Here is a 15,934-nt window from a genome sequence, read left to right as displayed (position 1 = left end):
ACCTCGCAAAACCCAGAGCTTCAAGAAGGGTGGCACTAGTTCTAGTTCTTCCAGTGGTGGTTTTAGTGCCACTGGTCAGGGTCGTGGTGGTAGGTTTGCTGGTGGTGCTAGAGGCCAGAGGCAGGGTGATGCTGGTAGAGGTAGGGCCCCAGTTTGCCGCAGGTATAATAATCGACATTTTGGTGAGTGTAGGCGAGGCAGCGGCGGTTGCTTTACTTATGGGCAAATGGGACATCGGGTTGCAAATTGTCCCCAGAGTCAGCAGAGGCCCCAGCAGACTTTCTTGCCACCACCTGCACCGATCCAGCAGGTTCCTGGTCCTGGTAGTTATGGGCTGACGGGTCGAGGTGGTGCCTATTACTATCAGGGTGATGCTATTCCTTATGGTATCGTTTGGTATGCAGACAGGACGGGACGGGACAGGACAGAACGGAACGGAGCGGGAGTAAAGATGCCCTCGGATGGAAACAAGGAGGAAGAAGAAGGAGACGGAGAGGTTATAATTTTGTATTCCACGGATGTGGAACGTGTCGTTCTAGGGGGTGAGGTGGAACGAAAATTCACCCAAAACTCGTCCCGTGGAACAGCTCGTTTCACCCGTTTTAGGTGCACCAAACGTGGGACGGAACGCCTTGTCTCACTCTGTTTCGTCCCGTCCCACGTACCAAACGGTACCTATACCCCGAGAAAGTATCCATATCCCCAGGATCCATATTCTCATGGTGGTTATCCCCATTATTCTGGTGGCTATATGTCATATCCTCCAGTTCCAGCAGGCAGGTCTCAGTGGTTTCAGGGAGGACAGTCTCAGCAGGGGGAGATTGCTGCGAGTAGTGTGGGGTCTTCGAGGCAGTCTAGTCAGCCCAGTCAGGGGCGTGATGCATAGAGGTCGTGGTGGCCAGACGAGTAGAAGTCGTGGTGGATGGCAGCAGACCTAGGGGCGTATTCACAACATCTCTCTAGAGGACGCTCAAAACAATCCAGACTTGATCATGGGTACATTAAATATCCTTGGTTATTTTGCTAGAGTATTAATTGACTGTGGTGCTACACATTCTGTGATTTCTCATACATTTGCTCAAGTAACGCAACCTCACCCTACACCTTTAGGGTATGATTTAGAATTTGTTATGCCTAGAGGGGAGAGATGTATTGTAGATCATGTGTACCCAGGATGTCCAGTGATGGTGGAGGATGTTATTATGCCAGCTGATCTTATCCCGTTGGATATTGTTGACTTTGATGTGATTCTAGGCACGGATTGGTTGCATTTCAATCGTGCCAATATTGATTGTTACGGGAAAATAGTTACTTTCCATCGTCCTGGATTACCTGTGCAAGCGAAAAAGTTGTTATCTAAAGGTTGTCAGGGGTACTTAGCTCATGTGGTGTTGGACGATGCTTCTCCTAGTATTGTGGAGGATGTAAGGGTAGTCAAGCATTTTTCTGATGTTTTCCCTGAGGATTTACCTGGTTTGCCGCCAGACTGAGAATTGGAGTTCACCATTGATTTGTTTTCAGGTACTAATCATATATCTTTGACTCCTTATCGTATGGCTCCTACTGAGTTGAGGGAATTGAAAGTTCAGTTGCAGGAATTAGTGGATAAAGGTTTTATTCAGCCTAGTACTTCACCTTGGGAAGCCCCAGTATTGTTTGTGAGAAAGAAAGACGAAACTTTGAGGCTATGTATTGATTACCGGCAATTGAATCGGGTAACGATTAAGAACCGTTATCCGTTGCCGCATATTGATGATTTATTTGATCAGCTTCGAGGCGCTTGTGTATTCTCCAAGATTTACTTGAGGTCTGGATATTATCAGCTGAAGATTAGTAGGGATGACGTTCCTAAGATGGCTTTCAGGACTCGTTATGGTCATTACAAGTTTCTAGTTATGCCATTTGGATTGACGAATGCACCAGCTGCTTTTATGGATTTGATGAACCGAGTATTCCAGCCATATTTGGATAGGTTTGTTATTGTTTTCATCGACGACATTTTGGTGTACTCTAAATCTAAATCGGAGCATGTTCGACATCTTACTTTGGTGTTGAAAAGGTTGAGGGAACACTAATTGTATGCTAAGTTTAGCAAGTGCCAGTTTTGATTAGACCAAGTTGCATTTTTGGGGCACATCATTTCAGCTCAGGGTATCTTGGTGGATCCTCAAAAGGTGGCGGCTATGGAGAAGTGGGAGCAACCGCAAATCGTCACTGAGGTAAGGAGTTTCCTTGGTTTAGCAGGGTATTATCGACGATTTGTTAAGGATTTTTCTGTGATTACTTTACCACTGACGAGGTTAACGAGGAAAGATGTTAAATTTGAGTGGGATGATAAGTGTGAGCAGAGTTTCCAGCAGTTGAAGTATTGTCTCACTCATGCACCTGTTTTGGCGCACCCGGACGATAGTGGTGATTTCGAGGTCTATAGTGATGCTTTTTTGAATGGTCTGGGATGTGTGTTGATGCAGCATGGTAAGGTAATTGCTTATGCTTCACGACAATTGAAACCTCATGAGTTGAATTACCCTACGCATGATTTGGAGTTAGCTACCATTATTTTTGCGTTGAAGTTGTGGAGACATTACCTTTATGGAGAGAAATGCAAGATCTTTATAGATCATAAGAGTCTTCAGTATCTTTTTACGCTAAGGGATCTTAATCTTCGTCAGCGGAGGTGGTTGGAACTGCTTAGTGATTATGACTGCACGATTGATTATCACCCTGGTCGTGCAAATGTGGTAGCTGATGCACTTAGCAGGAAGTCTCAGGGCCGTATCAATGCGTTGTACGCTAGTCACGTTCCTCTTCTGGCAGATTTAAGATCCACGGAAGTGAGGTTGGAGGCAGAAGATCGAGAGGTGGGTTTACTTGCTAATTTTCAAGTTAGGCCAATTTTAGTTGATCGGGTGCTTGAAGCTCAGGTAGCTGATGAGGAAACTCAAGAAATAATCCAAGCTCGAGATCAAGGGAGGAGGAAAGACCTCAAAGTTCGTGAATCGGATAGCATGCTTATGCAGGAGGGTAGGATGTTTGTGCCTAATAATTTGGATTTACAGAAAGCAATTCTCGATGAAGCACATATCTCGGCTTATGCTATGCATCCAGGAGCTACTAAAATGTATCATACCATTTGACCATTTTATTATTGGCCGGGTATGAAGAAGTAGATAGCTGAGTATGTGAGTAGGTGTGCTGTTTGCCAGCAAGTTAAAGCGAAAAGGAATAAGCCGTTTGGGTTGTTGCAGCCGCTTCCCATTCCAGAGTGGAAATGGGAAAATATTACTATGGATTTTGTGTACAAGCTTCCGCGTACACATAATGGTTTTGACGGCATTTGGGTGATTGTTGATCGGCTTACTAAGTCAGCACATTTCATTCCAGTGAGGGAGAAGTATTCTTTGGGCCGATTAGCTGAGTTGTTCATCTCAAAGATCGTGAAGTACCATGGTGTCCCTGTGAGTATTGTCTCGGATCGTGACCCAAGATTTACATCTAAATTTTGGGTAGCTTTTCAGGAAGCTTTGGGTACAAGCCTACTTTATAGTACGGCATATCATCCTCAGACGGACAGACAGTCAGAGAGAACCATTCAGACGTTGGAGGATATGTTGCGATCTTCGATGTTACAGTTTGGTGATGTTTGGCACAAGCGGTTGGATTTAATGGAATTTGCCTATAACAACAGCTTTCATTCGAGTATCGGCATGGCACCATTTGAGGCGTTGTATGGTAGATCTTGTCGTACACCCTTGTGTTGGTCTGAGGTCGGAGAAAGAGTTTTGGTGGGCCCGGAGATTGTTGAGGAGACTACTCAAAATGTTTAGGTAATTAAGTATAACTTGAAGACAGCTCAGGATTGGCAAAAGAGTTTAGCAGATCAGCATGCTACTGACAGAGTGTATGAGGTTGGTGACTGGGTATTTCTGAAGCTTTCACCGTGGAGAGGCGTTGTACAGTTTGGAAAGAAAGGTAAGCTGAGTCCCAGGTATATCAGACCATACATGATCACTGAGCGAGTTGGTGAGGTAGCTTACAGGCTGGAGTTGCCTCCTAAGCTGGCTAAAGTACATAACGTTTTTCACGTGTCCATGCTTCGACATTATGTTGCGGATCCGTCTCATGTGATACATCCTCAACCCTTGGAAATTAATCCGGATTTGACTTATGATGAGGAACCAGTGACGATTCTAGATTGGAAAGAAAAGGTTCTGAGGAACAAGACAATGAATTTGGTGAAAGTTTTGTGGAGGAATCATTTTGCGGAGGAGGCTACTTGGGAAACAGAAGATTGGATGAGAGATTTGTATCCTCGGTTGTTTTTTGATCGCTAGTGGTTGCTGTGAGTGGTTGTTTTGAATTTCGGGACAAAATTTTATTAAGGTGGGTAGGTTGTGGCAGCCCGTCCTGGACTTTTCGTACCATAGGGATGAAATGACGATTTTGCCCCTAGTATGTTTATTTCGTTGTGCGGTCGTTTTTGGAATTTGGTTGGTTGATTTTGGACCACACACATACCCACACTCATTTCCTTTCTCTCTCTGTCCTGTCCCGAGACTCTCTCTCTCTCCCTTTCCTATCCTTTTCGTACGGACAACACCACAAACCCTTGAAATCGTCACGGATCAAGGAAACAAACTACATATTTGTGCTCGTGAGGTCCTTAGGAGTTCAACCATACCCATTTCAGGTAAGGATACCTTCGTTTTCACGTCGAACTCGAGATCCCCGATTTTGGTCACTGTTCATGCACACGTTAATTCTTGTGTTTTTGGGAATTTCAAACTTGTAGGAAGCTTGGTGAGGTTCTTAGAAGGCTCGGGGTGGTTCGTTTGAAGGTTTTGGACGTCGGGATCATGAGTTGCAGGTTTGGCCGGAGTTGGTGGTGTTTTCCCGGTGAGATTCTGTGGGTTTTAGTGCTTGAAAGTGGTATGGATTTGTTCCTCTTGTTGTAAGCTTCATTTTGGTACCAATTTTGTGAAATTTGGTTGAAAATCGAAGAAGATATCAAGTTTAGAAAATTTCCCGGTTTTCCGGCGCCGGCGACGGCGCTGGAGGTTGGCCGGAGAAGATGACGAAATATTCCTTCAGTTTGGATGGAATATTCCTAACAGCGTTAACAGAATCAGTTAGATTTAACGGAATATTCCTGACGGCGTTAACTGACGCCGTCAGTGTGCTAGGCACGTGCCTGCGCGTGTAGCCGTGCCTTGGCCGGCGCGTGCGGCGTCGGAAAATTATTTTAAATATATGAGGATGTTCGTGAGTTTGAGTAGATCATGTTGGTGTATTCATACACCCCATTTGAGCATTATATGAGAAGTTATTTTGTAATGTTGGTTATGTGCTTTAAAATTAACGTTTTTATAGTTGTTTCGCATATAGGTGAGACCTATCCCGAGGACGAGCGTGGTCACTCGAGGTAAGGGGGTTACGACCCTTCTACATACCAGTGAGTGGGCTTTTGGTTTTCCGTATATACCTATATACTTATGTTTTTCCCAGAAAGTGAAATGAAACGTTTATACGTTTATATGCCATGCACTATGTTTGCCCATTTAATTATGCATTATTAGTTGCATATGTATTTGTATGTTGGTGCTGCGGACGCACAGGTAAGTGCCAGGTAAGTTATGGTTTATGTTTATGTCCAGTAGTGATTTGAGATGCATAGAGAGCTCATAACCTGCACCCCCGGTGTTAGTGTTCCTGCCCAGAGTTGAGCACAGTCCTTCACGTGATGTTCACCTCCCGCACCACACGCTTATCTTGGATCCAAGTTAAGTGCACAGTCCTGTCGTACATACCACTTTAGGTGGTTCCAACTTGTAGGTGACCCGCGATTATTCATCCAGTCTTCACGTGATCGTAGCACTTGAGCGTACTTATTATACACCCAGTCCTATCGTACAGACCACTTTAGGTGGTTCCGACTCGTGTGTAGGTATAGTTAGTGAGTTGGAGATTTGAGCTCTAGATTCAGCCGTACAGGTCACGTTAGGTGACTCCGGCTGACATATTACATGACATTGTAAGGGGGTTACGACCCTTCTACATACCAGTGAGTGGGCTTTTGGTTTTCCGTATATACCTATATACTTATGTTTTTCCCAGAAAGTGAAATGAAACGTTTATACGTTTATATGCCATGCACTATGTTTGCCCATTTAATTATGCATTATTAGTTGCATATGTATTTGTATGTTGGTGCTGCGGACGCACAGGTAAGTGCCAGGTAAGTTATGGTTTATGTTTATGTCCAGTAGTGATTTGAGATGCATAGAGAGCTCATAACCTGCACCCCCGGTGTTAGTGCTCCTGCCCAGAGTTGAGCACAGTCCTTCACGTGATGTTCACCTCCCGCACCACACGCTTATCTTGGATCCAAGTTAAGTGCACAGTCCTGTCGTACATACCACTTTAGGTGGTTCCAACTTGTAGGTGACCCGCGATTATTCGTCCAGTCTTCACGTGATCGTAGCACTTGAGCGTACTTATTATACACCCAGTCCTATCGTACAGACCACTTTAGGTGGTTCCGACTCGTGTGTAGGTATAGTTAGTGAGTTGGAGATTTGAGCTCTAGATTCAGCCGTACAGGTCACGTTAGGTGACTCCGGCTGACATATTACATGGCATTGTTTGGCATTACCTGAGTACTTGCATTTTATTTCGAGGCATTTGACATGGCATTTTTCTGAGCATGATTTTTATATATATGTATATATTCTATTTTTCTGGGAAGTATACAGGTTTTACGGCGAGATGTTAGAACTTTGTTTATGAAATGATTTTTGAAAAGCTTTGTTTTTACTCACTCACACTTTCTGTTTTGCGCCCCTCCAGGTTCTAGTTTGGCTAGCGCTTTTGGTGGCTCCCCAGAGGATTTTCCCGGCCTATCTGACAGATTATCACCAGTGTAGGACTACCTTTGGGTGTGTTTATTTAGTGTTGTTTCTCCCGGACTGCACTAGGTCTTTCGTGCTCTGAACTTTGTTTTTCACTTACGCTTGCACATGTATGTTATTTACGCAGTGTATAGCTTGGTTTTTATTTATTCGTACTTTTATTATTATTTATTAGCTTCCGCACTGTGCACATGGTTACGTCACTTCCACATGACGGTCAGCATGCCCTGAACTCGGTCAGGGTGTGTCAATTTGTCCACCATAAATCATTTGATCATTCCGTGAATAATTTGTTAACATCCCCTCGTTAAATTGTCATGTGACGTGAACGACCACATGACCACTTTAAGGGTATTTTTGTCAAACCAACTCCTCCACTTAACGAGGATATTGACATATTTATCACAAAATGACAAAAATGATTTACGACAGACAAACTCATTGATCACTTCTATCGATTTTCATTGTCAGTGACCAAATTGAAGAGTTATGTCAATCTCATGATACATTTTAGCTAAAACTCCTATTTATTTTTACATGCAAATGACAATCAAACAAATACTCAAATGTAATTAACGACACATATCAAATTGTAACTTGTCAATAAAGATGAATAAATCATACGCCGATTTATTTCCCAATAAAAAAATCCAACACTTACTTCTACGATAAACAAAATGACATTTATCGACTTTTACATGTTCATTTTCATTTACAAATCGTTGTTTGACACATATTCAAACACAAGTCTTAAAATTATAAATTCTATCATTCTGTCATGAGAAATGACACGTTACGTGGCAATTATTTTCCAACCAGAAACCAGTATTTACTACTACATTTTTCTGTGGCTTGAGCCTGTAGATAATATAAGAAGATAAACAATTAAGCAAACAATTTCCTGGTAATTCAACAAGATTAAGATTAAGCAGAGAAAAGTGTTGGCGAGGACTCGGGGGAGTGGCCAGAGTGTAATTTCCTTCATGTCAGTATCAAATAATTGATTTAAAATCTTTGATCTAACGGCCAGAAACATACCAAAGACTTGCCTTTCCTTTTGTGTTGACTTGGAGATTTGAGGGGGGTGACTTGGAAACTTCCAAGTCAAGAAATCATGAAATATTGAGCTGCTTGACCATGCAATCCATTTGGCAGTGCGGAACTTGTTTACCCATTTGAGATTTATGCTTTATCGTGTTGACAATGTTGGCCTTGTTAATATAGTTTGACGTTAATTTATTTAAATGTGTGAATATAAACTGCACAACTTTAGAAGCTGCATGTTTTTTTGAAGTATCGGAGCATACCTTCACATTTCTACTCAAAGAAAGCTATTTTCGTAGTATATGACCTTCGAAACCATAATTTATTGAAAAACTATATAAATTGGGATGATTGATGGAAGAAACATCAAACAATTCTCAGATTCTTCTTGTCATGTGTGCACATTAGCCCACAAATTAGAGATAAATGAACAAAGTGAAAGTACCAAATTCGAACAAAACAAATGGATCAAAACGATATTACACTTCAAATTAATCGGAATTACGGGTGGAGAAATTCGAACTTAAATACATAAGGGAAGCGCATGCACTCTAATCAATGTAACAGCACCCACGTCTACAACTACATTTAACTCTAGAGTATTGCTAGGTAGATCAACTTTTGAGACCAAATTTGTAAATCATCTGATGTGTCACCAATAGAAAATAAGCACGTTAATTAACAATCAAGTAATAATCCAATCATCAATAGTCATGTTGTATGGTTTACAAACATTGGTTTAAATTGATAATCTCCCTAGCATTAGTTGAAAAGAAAAACCACTTTATGAACTTAGATTATAAAGGGTTTGAAGGTCCTCTCTGAATCTGGATGTTTGAAGCGCAAGGACCAAGATATTCGAATCACTTATTTTAACTTTTGCAATCCTCATTAGCTTATCTCACTGACCCACCTCACACAAACTAAGAATCTGAATCTCTCTCTCTTTAACGATTCACATCTCCTGGTCGTTGGCCTTCAGACACAACAATCCGGAGGGGATCATGCTGATTATTCGGAAAAGTGAGAACCATTTGAAAATGGGATGATGTGGTGATTAAACTCATATAACAAAGTCACAGTAAACTTGTCTTATTGGAGACTTGACTTTACTGTGAACGAAGGCTCCGCTGCCTCCGCGCATTCCATCCAGTATTCCACATCCTCCTTTACAATACAAAAGCAAACAACCGAGCCAGCCAACACACAAGTATGAACTAGTACTACTTTAAGGCAGCTTTATCCGGCAGCACCGCCCAGCTCAGCCTCCTCACCTTCCTCTTCCTCCTCCTCCTCATCCACGCGAGACTAAATCTCGACCCTTCCGATCTCCAAGCCCTCTCCACCATCCAAAAAACCATGGGCCTTCAATTCCATATCAGTCAACCAGCTCCATGCAATACTCCCGATGTCTTCTGTGAGCGCAGGCTCTCAGACAACACCACCTACGTCCTCCGAATCACCCGGCTTATCTTCAAATCCCACCGGCTTGATGGCTTTCTAAGCCCAGCATTAGGGCGGCTCGCCGAGCTCAAAGAGATCTCTCTTGTTCACAACAACCTCATTGACAAAATCCCATCTCAAATTGTTGACTGCCGGAAGCTTGAGATTCTCAACCTCGGAGACAACCGGTTTTCCGGGGAAGTTCCTGCCGGGTTGTCTAACCTCATTCGCCTTCGAACCCTCGACCTTCCTTCTAACAAGCTTTCTGGGAATTTGAGCTTCCTCAAGCATTTTCCCAACCTTGAAAGCCTTTCCATTGCTGACAATTTCTTCTCTGGGAAAATCCCAGCTACCATTCGTTCCTTTCGCAATCTTCGGTTATTCAACTTCGCTGGAAACGAATTCCTCGATGGCTCATTACCAACCAGATTTCAGCGACCTATGTGCCAAAACGTTACATTTTGGCTGAGAATACAAGCACAAAAGGCCACAACAGCACCACAGCTGCTGCTAATGCTCAAGCTCCAACTAAAGCTCTAGCTCCATCTGCAACACCGAAGCAGAAGAAGAATAACAAGAAGGTAGGAGGGTGGCTGCTCAAATTTTTGGCCGGAGCACTGGCCGGAAGTTTATCCGGGTTTATCTTTTCTCTGCTTTTTAAGGGCGGCAAAGACGGCGGTCCTGCGATTTTCAGTTCTCTGATCAAAAGGAAAGAAGACTTGGCTTTCCTAGAAAAAGAAGATAGCGTGGCTAATTTGGAATTCATAGGATGGCGTGGAGGTAGAGACGTTTATAAAGCCGAGTTGCCAGGAAACAACGGCAAAATTATTGCTATAAAAAAGATGGTTCAACCCCATAAAGATACCGATGAACTGATCGCTGAAGAGGAAAGTGAGTTTATGAACAATAAGATGCGTGAAATCCGATCGGAGATCAACACTGTGGGGAAAATTAGGCACCGAAATCTTGTTCCTCTGCTAGCCCACGTGTCTCGACCGGATTGTCATTACCTGGTCTATGAGTTCATGAAGAATGGGAGCTTGAAAGACATGTTGAATCAAGTTGCGAACGGAACAAGACAGTTGGATTGGCTTACAAGGCATAACATTGCTTTTGGAGTTGCTGCAGGGCTTGAATACCTTCACATGAACAACACCCCTCAAATAATTCACGGCGCTCTCGGTGCAGCAAACATCCTGCTTGATGGTGATATGGAAGCTCGGATTGCAGATTTCGGGCAAGCAAAAGCAATGCCGGATGGCCAGACTCATATTTTAATTTTTAATATTTCGGGTGCTGTTAGCATTGTTGCACCAGAATACCATCAGACATTCAAGTTCACAGACAAGTGTGACATATACTGTTTCGGGGTGGTGTTGGGGATTCTGGTGATGGGAAAGCTTCTATCCGATGAGTTTTTCCAGAACACGAACGAGATGACTCTGGTTAAGTGGATGAGGAATGTCATGACTTCAGAGAACCCTAAGAAGGCAATCGACGTGAAATTGATGGGAAACGGATACGAGGAGCAAATGCTCCTGGTTCTCAAGATTGCTTCCTTTTGCACTTTGGATAACCCGAAAGAGAGGCCTAACAGTAAGGACGTTCGGTGTATGCTGGCTCAAATCAAGCACTAAGTATCCAGGTATATGTTTGTAATCAGTGGGAATCCTGCAATATAAACTGTACCTGAGCGTCTGTCTCATAGTCGCATTTGGATGTTCATAAACCACAATGGAAAAAGAAAAAGACGAATGTGAACAATTAATCAATAGCGAATCATTACAAAATCTATATATCGAATTTAGTTTACTCATATACATCAGAAAGAAAAAGAGAATAAAAAACACAAGATGTCAAGACCAACTCAATGTAAACCAAATATGCTGCATATCCTAAACTCCTAACAACCAAGATTTCCAGCAGAAATTCAAGGATTCTAGCTTAAAAATGACAAAGTGAGTCCATAGCAGCAACACAAACATCTAATACGAGATTTAGTTCCTAAGCAACGATCTTATTGTCGATGCCTCCGAGGTTTAGTTCCTAAGCAACAATCTTATTACTAGTTCGTTGTGATGTTTAGCCAACTTCTCCACTTCCTTAGTATAGATAATATAGTTTGTTAGAAAAAATTTTGATTTCCAAGAGGATATAAAGTGCATAAAAAATGAAAAAATAGGGGGCAGGGGTCAAATTGGAATAAGGCACCAAGTTCGGGGGATATTGCAAAACATTTCTCACCATTCAATTCACCAAACGACGTCGTCAGCTCTTTCTTGTTCTAGCGATTCGCATCCTGCAGTCGCCGCTCTCCTCTTCGAAACGAAACCCCTTTCGGCATAGCAAAAAACGCCATAGCCAATCAATCTTTTCAAATCCTCCGAACCGTGCGTCTCTCTGCGACGGAGAAACCTGTGATTCATCAATTTCTCCGCCTCTTTCCGCCCCCAGATGGCGAGTTTTGTCCACAAACTTGCTAAAAACTCACCGGCTTTAAGAACAGCGGCGTCCCTCAAATCCCATCTCTTCCCCAAACCCACAGCCTCCCTTATTTCTCACCATAGCCATCTAGGCCCACCCAAACCCGAATTCTCAGAAGACCCGGTTTCCCAATTAGGTCCCACAAGCTTCCACAATGCTGAATCTCCCAACCCCTTCCCCATCTTCCCCAATTTCCCATTTGGGTTTTTCTTAAATCCGATTTCCCCAGCTGGGTTCGATCGGTTGGGTGTTTTCGAGGCGGTCGAGGTGGAGTCCGATGATGTGAGGACGATTTGGGCTGACAGTGTGAAGAAGAAGAGGAAGAAGAAGATGAACAAGCATAAGTTAAAGAAGCTCAGGAAGAGTCTACGCCGCAAGTCCAGAGCTTGATGTGGTAGTGAGAGGTTTAGAGTTAGATTTTTATGAAATCTCAGAAGTTTTGAACACTAATTTTGTCATTCGGATTTTACTCATAGAAGTATTATGCATTGCCTGAGAAATTGAATGGAATTATCAGCTTGTTTTTATTAAATTATAGAATGTGAGTATTGTTGAGTTTAGAATAAGATTCTTTACTCTTGGATTAACAATCTCATTTTACTAATCAAATTTGCTTCCTTTATTTTGGTTTCCGTAGATGTTTATAACGTGCAGTTCATTGTATTTAGAACGTGTAGTTAATTGTGTTTAATTTGGTTGACGAATGGCCTTATCGTGCATTAACGATAAGAATGCAGGCTTCCTTCACAAGTGATTGTGTATATAGTTTATATGTGCAACAGTGTTAACCGTAGGCACAGATGTGTTCGCACCATTTTCATGTTTCATGTTACCTGCTGTGTCAATAAGTGCTAATTTTCATAACTCTCTTACTTGCTGTGTAGCCATCTTAAGCTTTACATGAAAGAGAATCTTTCTGATATAACGCTTTCCCTTTCTCTTACTATCCAAATGTTTGACCAAGTTTCTTTATTTTGTCTCTGTTTTTCATTTCTCTGAACTTTGATATAATTTGGTGATTGTTTGAGATGCAAGTTATACTTTCAAATCAGTTTTGTGGATAGGAGAGCATTAGAAAGTACCTAGGTTGGCACATTAAGATAGATACCTAGAGTGCAAGAACATCGTTTGATTTGAATTTCTATCATTTTGGATTACATGCTTGAGGTTAATGTTACTTCCCTTAATAGGTTATTAGACTGTCTTGCACGTATAAGCTATATTTAGTGGCCCAAAGCTATCTTTCATGTTAATTTAAAGTTCGGTTTCCCTATTGTATCCTTGTTTGATTCAGCGGTCCTTTTGGTGGTTTTTGGTTTTGCTGAAAAGGTTTTTGCTGCTCTTATATTAGGCGAGCATTAATGCATTTTTTTATGCTCCTATATTAGGTTGATAGCCTTATGTCTACAAACAGTTCAATAGAATATCGCATTTAATAGAAGTGACGTTGAGTCCCCTATGGTATATGAGAGAAAGGAATGGTTTTGTACGTTGTCCGTCTTTAGATGATATAACCTCAAATAAGTATGGGGCAAAAAGCAAGATGTTTTGTGCTCTGTGCTGCTCTGATACAGGCTGGCTAAATGCTTGACTTTGTGGCACGGTTATGCTTTGGAATTGTTCCATAGTTCAATACAGCAAAATATTATAGACGCATTTGATTTGTTTTTAGGTCTCTATGTATTGGTAGTGTATCTTTCTTGAGTTTAAAGTTGTATTCTAGGCCATCACATCCTGTCTGCCAGCACAACAGATAACATCATAACACCCTGTTATTCTCTTTGGCAGTTAGACTGGTTGGATGGTGCTCCCAGAAGACAAACTGTCAACTAGATGGGTAAATGTCCTTGCCATTTCTTAAAATGGTTACTGTTTAGTATAGTAGCTAGTGATAGGTGTTGTGCAATGACATAACTAAAGAAACGAAGATTTCAAAATTCGAAGTTGTGATCCCTTGATCAAGTAGTTGAATGGGAATCCCTTTGATTCTAAGTGAAGCTGAATGTGTACTGCCTATGTAACCGGTGAGTGGAATGTAATTTGCTTGTTATATTGAGTTGTTCTCTCTAGCTTTGTTGCTTGGTAGCAAATAGATGTCCACTTGGTTCATTGTTCATGTTTTAGAACTTCCTAACTTTTATGATGTTCTTGTTTGTGGTGTGTTTCTGATCATGTTCCTTATTGGCAATCCATCCTTCCCTCATGGTTATATCTATTTATTGTTGGTTTTAGGGCTGGTTTGGTATTGATGTGCTTTGAAAAAAAGTTGCTTCTGTTGTGCTGTGAGAATAAGCAGCTGTGAAATAAAGCTGTAGAGTGTTTAGTAAACTTTTTTCTAAAAGTGCTTTTGAAAAAAAAAAAAAGTAGTATTATAGTGTTTGGTAAACTTTTATGTAAAACAGATGTGAAAAAAAGTCGGTTTTTCAAAGCTAGGTTTTGCAGTTTCTTGTTTTTGGCTTTTTTTCACCCAAAACTGTGAAAAAAAGCTAAAGCTGAATGTTTACCAAACACAAAAACAGCTCCCAGCTTTTTTTGATACCAGCTTTTTTCAGAATCACCTCAGTACCAAACCAAGCCTTAGTAGTAGTTATCCTTATTTCCTTAGGTCCTAGGTAATTCACGGTTTGAGTATTCAATTACTCATGTTATCTTGCTTATCTTATTTGACTCAGTTTAGTTGCGTTTGAAATTGAAGCGAATTTCATTGATATTTATGTTCGTAGTTCTTGAAAAGTACATGATTTGGAGAAGAGATGTGTATTGCGATTACAGCTATAAGAATACGTAGTTTCTTAGTTTAGGCCTTACTTCGTATAGAGGATTGGATTGGATTGGATTGGATTGGATTGGATTGAAATGTAGGAGTTGATATTTTCAAGGTATGTTGATGAAGAAATGAAAAAAATTATGGCCAATTGGAGGTTAAAAGATGAATTACTCAAAACGAAATCCATTCCAATCCTCCCGAATATGCTAGGATTAGAAGTGAAAAGTTTCCTTCATGCCTAATACCCTTCTGATCCCCTCAAGTCGAAATTTATTCTCATCTACCTTCAATATCTTTGAATTTTGAGGGTTATCTGTTCCGATTTAATTCCAGACACCAATCAAGATCTTAGGATACTATTCACTTTTATAAAATTCAAGACCTGATTCATTAGATTTTGGTTCTGAAAAGGGGTATTTTGAATATTTGATACATGGAGAAATATAGATAATGATAGTCTACACATAGGCCTGCAAGAAGCCCTTATCCAATTGCCAGCCCAATATGTAATGGGGTAGTTTGGTGGATTAACTAGTTTACCTTTTGCTTGCATAATTTTTGCTTTTGTTGATGTTCAAAAGACCCAAACATATCCGATTTGGGAAGGGGCAAAGAAAGAAACAATGGATCAAAGTAGATGCAGAAGAAGAAACACCCAAAAAATGAGGAGAAATGCTAAAGAGATTCTTTTAAAATGGGATTCTTTGTCACTTCATGTTTTTAGCATAATATTTTATAATGTTGACACGAGAATTGATATTAAAGTGTGAGATGTAAGAGAATACATGGAGAGTCACACTTTTCGCGGGACTCCTTAGCATTTCTCAAAAATGAGAACAAAAGTAGGGAATTTGCATTGCTAGTAATGATTTGGGCATGTGAAGGTTTTGACATTTGATCTATATCATGCCCTATTTGATTAAAGTGAGAGGTAATTATGCCTCAGTTAAGTAGCTAACAAGACAGTTTTTTGACATGATTAGGTCTAGCAATTAAACACTTAAACATGATAGTCTTGAGACTTTGCCACATGACTTTATATGATTATGTGGTATGTTTCTCAAATCCAATACTCCCTACCTCCCTCCCTCTTTCCCTCTCTAGAATTATGGTACTCGGAACTTATGGTTATCATCAATTTGTGATTCATAACATCTGACTATCGATTCGCTCATGGCAGGAAGAGGAGCACGAAACTCGCTGTCCTTTCTATACCTGGAGGCATTCACGGGACCTCATCATACATCAACCTTAAGACCGTTACTTGTTTTGTATTAATGAATTGCCA

At 41.1% G+C, this 15,934-nt stretch overlaps 1 pseudogene; it reads left to right on the top strand.

The window, feature by feature from the left end:
* The first annotated feature begins 1,553 nt into the window (after nt 1-1,553).
* LOC137712335 (leucine-rich repeat receptor-like serine/threonine/tyrosine-protein kinase SOBIR1) lies at nt 1,554-11,159 on the top strand (annotated as a pseudogene).
* Nucleotides 11,160-15,934: the final 4,775 nt, after the last annotated feature.

The sequence above is a fragment of the Pyrus communis genome, chromosome 13 (assembly GCF_963583255.1).
Source record: "Pyrus communis chromosome 13, drPyrComm1.1, whole genome shotgun sequence".
In the NCBI taxonomy this organism is placed as follows: domain Eukaryota; kingdom Viridiplantae; phylum Streptophyta; class Magnoliopsida; order Rosales; family Rosaceae; genus Pyrus; species Pyrus communis.
This window is presented reverse-complemented; position numbering and strand designations above follow the sequence as displayed.